Below are 9,807 nucleotides of genomic sequence, written 5' to 3'. Positions count from 1 at the left end.
AATCTTCAGCCATACTCGGAGGTTCTGATGAAGCTCCTTGTTCTTAGAGGGGTTTCCTTCAACATTTGCTTTGAAGATTGTAGGGTTAATGACTTCTGTGATGCGCTTGGACCTTGGAGGAATGTTGTAAATCCTTTTACCTCCAGCTTTTTCCATATTCAGCAAAGAAGCAATAGACGCTTCTGTGATAATGATCTTCACTCCCAGAACAAAAGAAACAATGAACTCGTCATCAGCATCTGCACATCTCCAGAATTCCTTCACCAGTAGAGGATAGATTGGACCATACAATCTGTTGAAGTAGGTTTCCCAACCTTGCTTGCGAAGATCTTCAGTTAAATCAACGCCATTTCTTTTCAAATTCTCAAAATCCACCAGCGATTCACACAGTACATCCAAACCTTCAAAGGGAGTTGAAAGATGAATGTGTTGTTCACGTTCCAAAATGTGAGGTTCTTTGTAAACTGGGGTCGTGGTAACATCTACAACCATGGGTGTTTGAGTGTTTGAGGTTTGGGGGTTAGAAGCGGCTTCCATTTGTTGGGAGAAGTTAAAAACTTCTTGCTCTTGAGGATTCATGATGAAGATTGATGAAGAAGATGAAGAACTGAGAAGGTTGCAGAGAAAACTTCGAGAGAGGGTTTAGGGTTTAAGAGTGAGTGAGAGTGATAAGTGTGTGAAATGTGAGAAAAGTGTTTATATACTAAGGGTAAAAACACATGCAAAACGACACACATACCAGCGTTAGCACAAAAACCAAAATAGCACGTTTGGGGAAAAATGATTACAGCTCATTAATGAATGTCTAATCCCAACGGTAAGCACACTGCTCGAGGAGATTTCAAGCGTTCTGACCTTTGATTTCTCTTGACAGCTGTCTAGAAGTTCTAGGGTTAGACGCATGTTCCCCACGTGTTGATGTTTCTGATCTTCAGGAATACCAAAGGATTTCTGAAGATTTCTAACTCAGATATCTTCTTAACTTGGTAGAAGTATCAGAGTCAGAGGCAGAAGTGTATTTGTTTTTATCAGAGTCTCATTTTACATGTTCAGAGCCAAATTTTACTTAGGGCAATTTTTAATGTTCAGATTTTCTAAGATGAAAAGAAATCTATCTTCAGCTAGAGGCTTAGTAAAGATATCTGCCCATTGATGTTCTGTATCAATGAACTTCAGCGTTACTATCCCTTTCTGAACATAGTCTCTAATAAAATGATGTTTTATTTCTATGTGTTTGGCTCTGGAATGTAGAATGGGATTCTTACTTAAACAAATAGCAGCAGTATTATCACAAAAGATAGGAATGTTACTCTCAAATATCTGGAGATCTTCTAGCTGATGCTTCATCCAGAGCATCTGAGTTGTGCACAGTGACGCTGAGATATATTCTGCTTCTGCAGTTGATAGAGCAATTGTTGACTGTCTTTTGCTAGCCCAGGAGATTAGATTGTTTCCCAGAAGCTGGCAATTTCCAGAAGTACTTTTTCGTTCTATTCTATCTCCTGCATAATCTGCATCACAATAACCAGAAAGCCTATACTCTGATGTTTTCTCATACATCAGGCCCAGGTTAGGAGTTCCTTTCAGATACTTAAGAATTCTCTTAACAGCTGTTAAATGAGATTCTCTAGGATCTGATTGGAATCTGGCACAAAGACAAACGCTAAAGAGAATATCAGGACGAGTAGCAGTCAGATAGAGAAGAGAGCCTATCATACCTCGATAGAGCTTCTGACAAACCTTGTTGCTTACCTCTTCCTTCTCCAGAATGCAAGTTGGGTGCATAGGAGTTTTTGCAGAGTTGCATTCAGACATATCAAACTTCTTCAGAACATCTTTAATGTACTTGCTTTGATGAATGTACGTGACTTCTGGAGTTTGATTAATTTGAATTCCCAGAAAGAACTTTAGTTCTTGCATTAGACTCATTTCAAATTCTGCCTGCATTAGCTTAGAAAATTCTTGGCAAACAGAGATATTAGCAGAACCAAAAATAATGTCATCAACATAAATTTGGCATATCATGAGATCATTTTCATGATTTTTACAGAAGAGTGTAGAATCAACTTTCCCTCTGATAAAATTTTGTTCCAGAAGAAAATTACTTAAGCGTTCATACCAAGCTCTGGGAGCTTGTTTAAGTCCATATAAGGATTTCTTAAGTTTGAAAACATGTTCTGGAAAATTTGAGTTTTCAAAACCAGGAGGTTGATTAACATACACTTCTTCTGAAATATAACCATTTAGAAATGCACTCTTGACATCCATTTGGTATAATTTTATAGAGTGATTAATAGCAAATGATACAAGAAGACGAATAGACTCTAACCTTGCGACTGGAGCAAAAGTTTCATTATAATCAATACCTTCTTGTTGACTATAACCTTGAGCTACCAGTCGTGCTTTGTTTCTGACAACTTCTCCTTTCTCGTTCAGTTTGTTTCTGAAAACCCATCTGGTTCCAATGACATGAGTGCCTCTGGGTTTAGGAACGAGATCCCAGACATCATTCTTGGAGAATTGATCTAACTCTTCTTGCATAGCTGCCACCCAATCATTATCTTGAAGAGCTTCATCACAGGACGTAGGCTCAATCAGAGACACTAGTCCCAGAGGAATATCTTCAGAAGTTCTGAAGGTAGATCTGGTTCTAACAGGTTCATCTTTGTTTCCCAAAATCAAATCTTCAGATACGTTGCTACGACTCTTGACTTTCCTTGGAATTTCTGGAGATTTAATTTCTTCAGAGTCTGGAGTGACAGTTGCTTCTGGAGTTTTCTCAGATTCTACCAGAGTGATCTCTAAATCTGCAAACTTTTCAACTAGCTTTGACTTTTCAGGGTCAAGCTTATCATCAAATCTAACATGAATTGATTCCTCCACAATTTTGGTTTCTGTGTTGTATACTCTGTAGCCTTTAGAGCGTTCTGAGTATCCTAACATAATACCTTTCTGTGCTTTGGAATCAAACTTGTTCAGATGTTCTTTAGTATTTAATATAAAGCAAATGCATCCAAAAGGATGAAAATAAGAAATGTTGGGTTTTCTTCCCTTACACAGTTCATAGGGAGTCTTATCCAGAATAGGTCTAATAGAGATTCTATTCTGAATGTAACACGCTGTATTTACAGCTTCTGCCCAGAAGTGCTTTGCTACATTTGTTTCATTGATCATGGTTCTGGCCATTTCTTGGAGTGTCCTATTCTTCCTCTCTACAACTCCATTTTGTTGTGGAGTTCTAGGGCAGGAGAAATCATGGGATATTCCATTAGAATCAAATAATTCTTCAAAATCTTTATTTTCAAATTCTCCACCATGATCACTTCTGACTCTAATAATTTTAGAGTCAAATTCTTTTTGCACTTTAGAACAGAAACTGGTGAATACAGAGTGAGACTCACTCTTGTGCTTTAGGAATTTTACCCATGTCCAGCGGCTGTAATCATCAACGATTACAAGTCCATACTTCTTTCCATTGACTGATGCTGTTTTCACAGGACCAAATAAGTCAATGTGAAGAAGCTCCAGAGGCTTGGAGGTAGAAACAACATTTTTCTTTTTAAAAGATGTTTTTGAAAACTTTCCTTTCTGACAAGCTTCACACAGAGCATCTGAAGAAAACTTCAGTTTAGGTAAGCCTCTGACTAACTCAAGTTTAGTTAGCTGAGAAAGTTTCCTCATGCTAATGTGGCCTAAGCGTCTATGCCATACCCATTGCTCTTCGTGAACTGACATTAAACATTTAACATTTTGATCTTTTAAATCAGAAAGATTTATTTTATAAATGTTGTTTTTCCTCTTGCCTGTGAAAAGGACAGAGCCATCGTTCTGACTAATGGCTTTACACGTTTTTTGATTAAAGATTACATCATAACCGTTATCACTTAATTGACTTATGGATAACAAGTTATGCATTAATCCTTCTACATAAAGAACATCAGATATAGAGGGAAGAGTACCATTACCAATAGTTCCGGAGCCTCTGATCCTTCCTTTCTGATCTCCTCCGAAGCCTACAAAGCCAGCGTCTTTAAGTTCCAGGCTTTGGAACATAGACTTTCTTCCCGTCATATGTCGCGAGCATCCAGAGTCCAGGTACCATGACTGGTGTCTGAACTTTGCTGCATAGGATATCTGCAACATAGATAATCTTATCTTTCGGTACCCAGAATCTCTTGGGTCCTTTTAGATTAGTTTTCCCAGAGTTTCTTACAACTTTGGGTCTTCTAGCATTCTTAAATTTTTGTTCTTGTGTGTGTGTGTAATGATATGAAAAAGGAGATTTAAGCTGGTTACTGGTAGAAGTTTTATCAGAATCAGAATCATACCCAATTCCCCTTTTATTATTCTGACCTACTCCATAAATCATGGATGCCATAATACTCCTATTTATCCCATTCTTCAGAAATTGTTGAAAGGCTTCTTCATATTTATAAATAATTTCATTTGAAGTTTGTGGTGCTTGAGACAACACTTCTTCTAATTTTAAGCTTTTTGTTTTAGCTCCATCTCTTTCTAACGTTAAAGATTTGATTGTATCTTCATGTGCTAGAATTGTTGTCTCAAGTTCACTACATTCTTCAGATTTTGCTTTAAGAAGGCCTTTAATGCTTTTAACTTTTTGTTTTAATTTCTGAAGAGAGGTAAGAGTTTCTGATAAACATGATTCTAAGTCAGATCTAGAAAGTTCAGAAAATACCTCTTCAGATTCTTCATCTGAGCTGCTGGATGTGGTAGCCATAAGAGCTACGTTGGCCTGTTCATCAGAGTCAGATTCTGATGATTCGGATTCACTATCGTCCCAGGTGGCCATTAATCCCTTCTTTGTTCTGAAGGTATTTTTCTTGAAGCTTTCTTTCTTAGAGTCATCTTTCTTCAGCTTGGGGCATTCATTTCTGTAATGACCTGTTTCTTTACATTCAAAACAGGTAATATCTTTATTAGGTTTACCTTTTGAAGTTGACTCTGATCTATCCCTTCTGGGTCTTGATCTTCTGAAGTTGTTGTTGTTCCTTCTTTTCCAGAGTTGCTTAACTCTTCTGGTTAGTAAGGACAGTTCTTCTTCATCATCAGAGTCTTCAGGTTCAGAGTCGTCAGTATCTGCAGTTTCTGCCTGGAGAGCTTTGGTTCTGTCTGACTTCCGTCTTTCAGATCTGGACTTCAGCGCCACTGACTTGTTTCTTTTCTGAGGCTCATCCTCCTCTAGTTCTATCTCATGACTTCTGAGAGAGCTAACAAGTTCTTCAAGGCTGATGTTGTTCAGATCCTTTGATAACTTCAGAGCAGTAACCATTGGTCTCCATTTCTTTGGCAGACTTCTGACAATCTTCTTAACATGATCTGCAGTCGTATATCCCTTGTCTAGCACTTTAAGACCTGCAATAAGAGTTTGGAATCTGGAAAACATAGCTTCTATAGCTTCGTCATCTTCCATCTTGAAGGCTTCATATTTCTGGATCAACGCCAGAGCCTTCGTCTCCTTGACTTGGGAGTTTCCTTCATGGGTCATCTTCAGAGAGTCAAGTATATCTTTAGCCGTCTCTCTGTTGGTGATCTTTTCGTATTCGTTGTATGATATAGCATTTAGAAGTATTGTTCTGGCCTTGTGATGATTTTTGAACTCACGTTTCTGATCTTCTGACATTTTGCTTCTGGGAACTTCAGCTCCATTTAAGGTTGGAGGTTTGTATCCATCTGTGACAATGTCCCAGAGGTCAGCATCATAACCAAGAAAGAAACTTTCGATTCTATCTTTCCAGTAATCAAACTTTTCTCCATCAAAAACAGGAGGCTTGGCATTGTAAGAATCTTTCTCATTTGAGTGGGCCATTTGTTTTTCTCGCACTGGATCTCTCTACACGGTTAAGTGTTTGATTTGAAAATCAATAACAGAGCCGGAGCTCTGATACCAATTGAAGGTGAGAAAAACAAGAAAGGGGGGTTTGAATTGTTTGAAAAATAAGCGCTTTTGCAAAATGAAATCACACAATGATTTTATACTGGTTCGCTTATAACACAAAGCTACTCCAGTCCACCCGGCCAAGGTGATTTCGCCTTCAACAAGGACTTAATCCACTAATCTTGAAAGATTACAAACAACCCCTAAGAGAGAAGAAAATCTCTTAGTCCTCTCAAGTCTACAGACTACAAAGAGTCACTTGAGGAAATCAAATAAAAATAAGATACAAGATGTGTAATCTAGAGTGCTTCTAAGAAAGCAAATATTACAAACTTAAGAACAAATTTTTCACTTGATAAGCAAAAGCTTAGTGAAAATCTTTGAAGAACAAAGATGTTTTTCTTGAGTGTGATATGATTTCAGTATAGTTTTGGCTAGTGATTTCTTCGTGTATACTGAATGAGATTTCTTCTCTATTTATAGGAGTTGAAGTAGAGTTGAAGTAGCGTTGAATCTGTTGGATATTGAGATGTAATTACGCCATTCCATTAATAGCTTCTGCAGTAGACTTTTTCACTTAGAAGTGACTACTTACCACAATTAGTATCTTCTCTCTTGGAAGTGGAGATTAACGTCTCTTTCTAATTGAGGAAATCCATTTGCAGAACTTTAACTTGGCTTAAACGTTACTTCATCATGATTAACAATTCTGATTAGAGTCTTTGTGTATCTGGAGAAATTGGCTTCTGATGTTATCTCTTGAAGGTTCAGAAAGCGCTGATAACTTCAGAGTTACAGAAGGCATTTGTTCAGAGTCAGAGCTTCTAGACTTTACTTCATGTTCAGATGCTTCTGATACTTTGCAATTTTGTCCAGAGTCAGAGCTTCTTGAAACGAGATTCCTCTTTAGATGCTTCTGATACTTGATAACTTGTATCTGATCTTGTTGTGCATCTGATGACATCATCAGATTTGTTTCTTCTTTCTTTAGAACCCTGCACACTTAGAAACTTTTCGTTAGGGTACCATTTTTGGTTTCATCCTTTGTTATCATCAAAATCATGGAATCTGTTGTAGAACAATTTTTGTTCTTACAGAAAGGAGGAATGTTTGGGTTGACTTCTGAGTTTCTCATTGGAAAAGCTACTGCCTTTGCTCAAGATGGTAATGTGGATACTTTTGAAGTCATCTTTGTGTTTCTCATCTATGGTTTGGCTTTGTTCCCTAACATTGACAGTTTTGTTGATGTTAATGCCATTAGAATCTTCTTGATTGGGAATCATGTACCTACTCTATTGGGTGATATGTACTTCTCTTTGCATTTGAGGAATTCTAAAGGCGGTGGGACTATTGTGTGTTGTGTTCCTCTTCTGTACAAGTGGTTTATTTTGCACTTGCCTCAGACGCCTGCTTTTGTGGAGAATAAACAATGTCTACGGTGGTCTCATAGACTTATGTCCCTCACTGATGATGATATAGTTTGGTATGACTCTGCCTTGAGTGGCTTGGATATTATTGATAGTTGTGGTGAATTCTCTAATGTGCCCCTCATTGGCACACAAAGAGGAATTAACTACAATCCTGCTTTGCCTCATCATCAACTTGGGTTCCCCTTGAGAGACAAACCTAATAACACTTAGTTAGAAGGTCTTTTCTATCAAGAGGGTAAAGATCCCCAACTTTTGAAGCAGAAGATGGTACATGCTTAACATAATATGCATAGGAAAGGAAGATCCGAGCTTGGTACGCACAGTTGTGTAGCTTTGGAAGCTTACACTACTTGGGCGAAGAAGAGATCTTTGGAGTTGAAGATATCGTATGCTTGTGAGAGACCTATGTTTGTGGTTGTGGTTGAGCCATTAATTCTCCCTAACCAAGATGTAGAGGAGTTGGAAGACGCACTTGCCAAGATGAAGTAAGAGAAGGATGTGTGGGAAGAGCGGTTCCATGCTTTGAGCCGAAAGCATGAGGAGTTGCAGCTTGAGTCTAAGGACAAAGATACGCTTATTGAACTTCTTGAAGACCGAGTAGTGAAGAGACAAAGAGAGTCAGAGGGTCCATCTTCCTCTAGTAGTTATTCTTATTTCTATAGATCTGTCTTCACCGTTTTATTTTATTTTATTTTTCCTTTTTCCTTGCTTTGCTTTCAATTGTAACAATTTTTTCCTCTAAAAAATATGCAGAGACGGAGGGAAAGAGACGAAGGATGTGTGTTGTGGTGAAGTTAGGACTTGAAGTTGAAGATATACTCCATTTAAAAATATAATTCATTCTATTTTTAATTTTATCAACCATTTTGTCTTGATTTTTCATGATTTCGACTTTACTTATTTGATCCTGTATTATTTTTTTTAAGTTGAAAATTTTGTGTTTGACATTTTTTTTTTTGAATTTTGATGATTGTCGGTGAAGGATTTCTAGGTTGAAAAGAAGGTTGGTGACATTCTTGAAGATAAGAAGAATGCAATGAAGATTATGGATAAATGAGTTTAAGTTTTTTGTGAAGTTAGGACTTGAAATTGAAGATATACTTCATTTAAAAATATACTCCATTCTATTTTTAATTTTATCAACCATTCTCTTGATTTTTCATGATTTCGACTTTACTTATTTGATCCTGTAATATTATTATTTTTTAGGTTTAAAAATCTGTATTTGACATTTTTTTTGAATTTTGATGATTGTCGATTTCTAGGTCGAAAAGAAGGTTTGTGACGTTCTTGAAGATAAGAAGAATGCAATGAAGATTTTGGATAAATGAGTTTAAGATTTTTGTAAAGTTAGGACTTGAAATTGAAGATATACTCCATTTAAAAATATACTCCATTCTATTTTTAATTTTATCAACCTTTGCCTTAATTTTTTATGATTTCGACTCTACTTATTTGATCTTGTAATATTTTTTTTAAAAGTTGAAGACTATGTGTTTGACATTTTTTTTGAATTTTGATGATTGTCGGTGAACGATTTCTAGGTCGAAAAGAAGGTTGGTGACGTTCTTGACGATAAGAAGAATGCAATAAAGATTTTTGATAAGTTTAGGTTTTTTGAGTGAAGAATAAACGTTGAAACATTGAAGAGAGAGAAAACAAAAAGAATAATAAAGATTTTGTTGTAGTTGCGTATGGATAATATAACGAGATAAGGAAAAATCTGTGACGACGAATATGAAAGAGTCACGTGATGATTTGGTGGCCGATGATAGAATTCTTGATTTTGCAATGAGATATGCTTCTGAACAAAATCTTTCAAAGAGATATACACCTGCAAAAGAAAATTTGAAACAAATAATAATGGATAAATTTTACTTATATCCTAATATTTATCAAAATATTCCAAATCTACCCTTTTTATTTATTAATTAATTTTTTTGAAATTGAAATTTTTTTAACACCTAAATTAGTTTACCAGAACACTTGGTAGTCCATTTTTAAATTTTTTAATATACCGGAACACTTGATAAAAGAATTCTGATAGACAAATATTTAATTTTTAATATACTGGATCACTTGCCAAAGTGTTCCGGTAGTAAAATTTTTTTTATTGTATTGGATAACTTAATTAAAGTGTTCCGATAATTTTCAAAATGTTCATCGGACAACTTAATTGAAGTGTTTTGATAGGGTTCAAACTACTCACCGAACAACTTAATTAAAATGTTCCAGTGTTTTTTTTCCTTTAAAATTATACACTTAGGCAACGTTTTAAAATGTGACAAAAAAATTTAGGCAATGGTTCACTTTAGGAGACGGTTTTATTGTGTTGCCTAAAGTTGAAATGTACTCCATGGATAACTTAATTAAAGGAGTCCGATTAAATTTGTTACTTTAAACAGCGGTTGCTAAAAGACTTTCATATTAGATCATAATTTTCTTGTGTTGCATTAACTCATTTTGTTTTACACTTTC

Source organism: Lathyrus oleraceus, chromosome 7 (genome assembly GCF_024323335.1).
Source record: "Lathyrus oleraceus cultivar Zhongwan6 chromosome 7, CAAS_Psat_ZW6_1.0, whole genome shotgun sequence".
NCBI lineage: Eukaryota > Viridiplantae > Streptophyta > Magnoliopsida > Fabales > Fabaceae > Lathyrus > Lathyrus oleraceus.
This window is presented reverse-complemented; position numbering follows the sequence as displayed.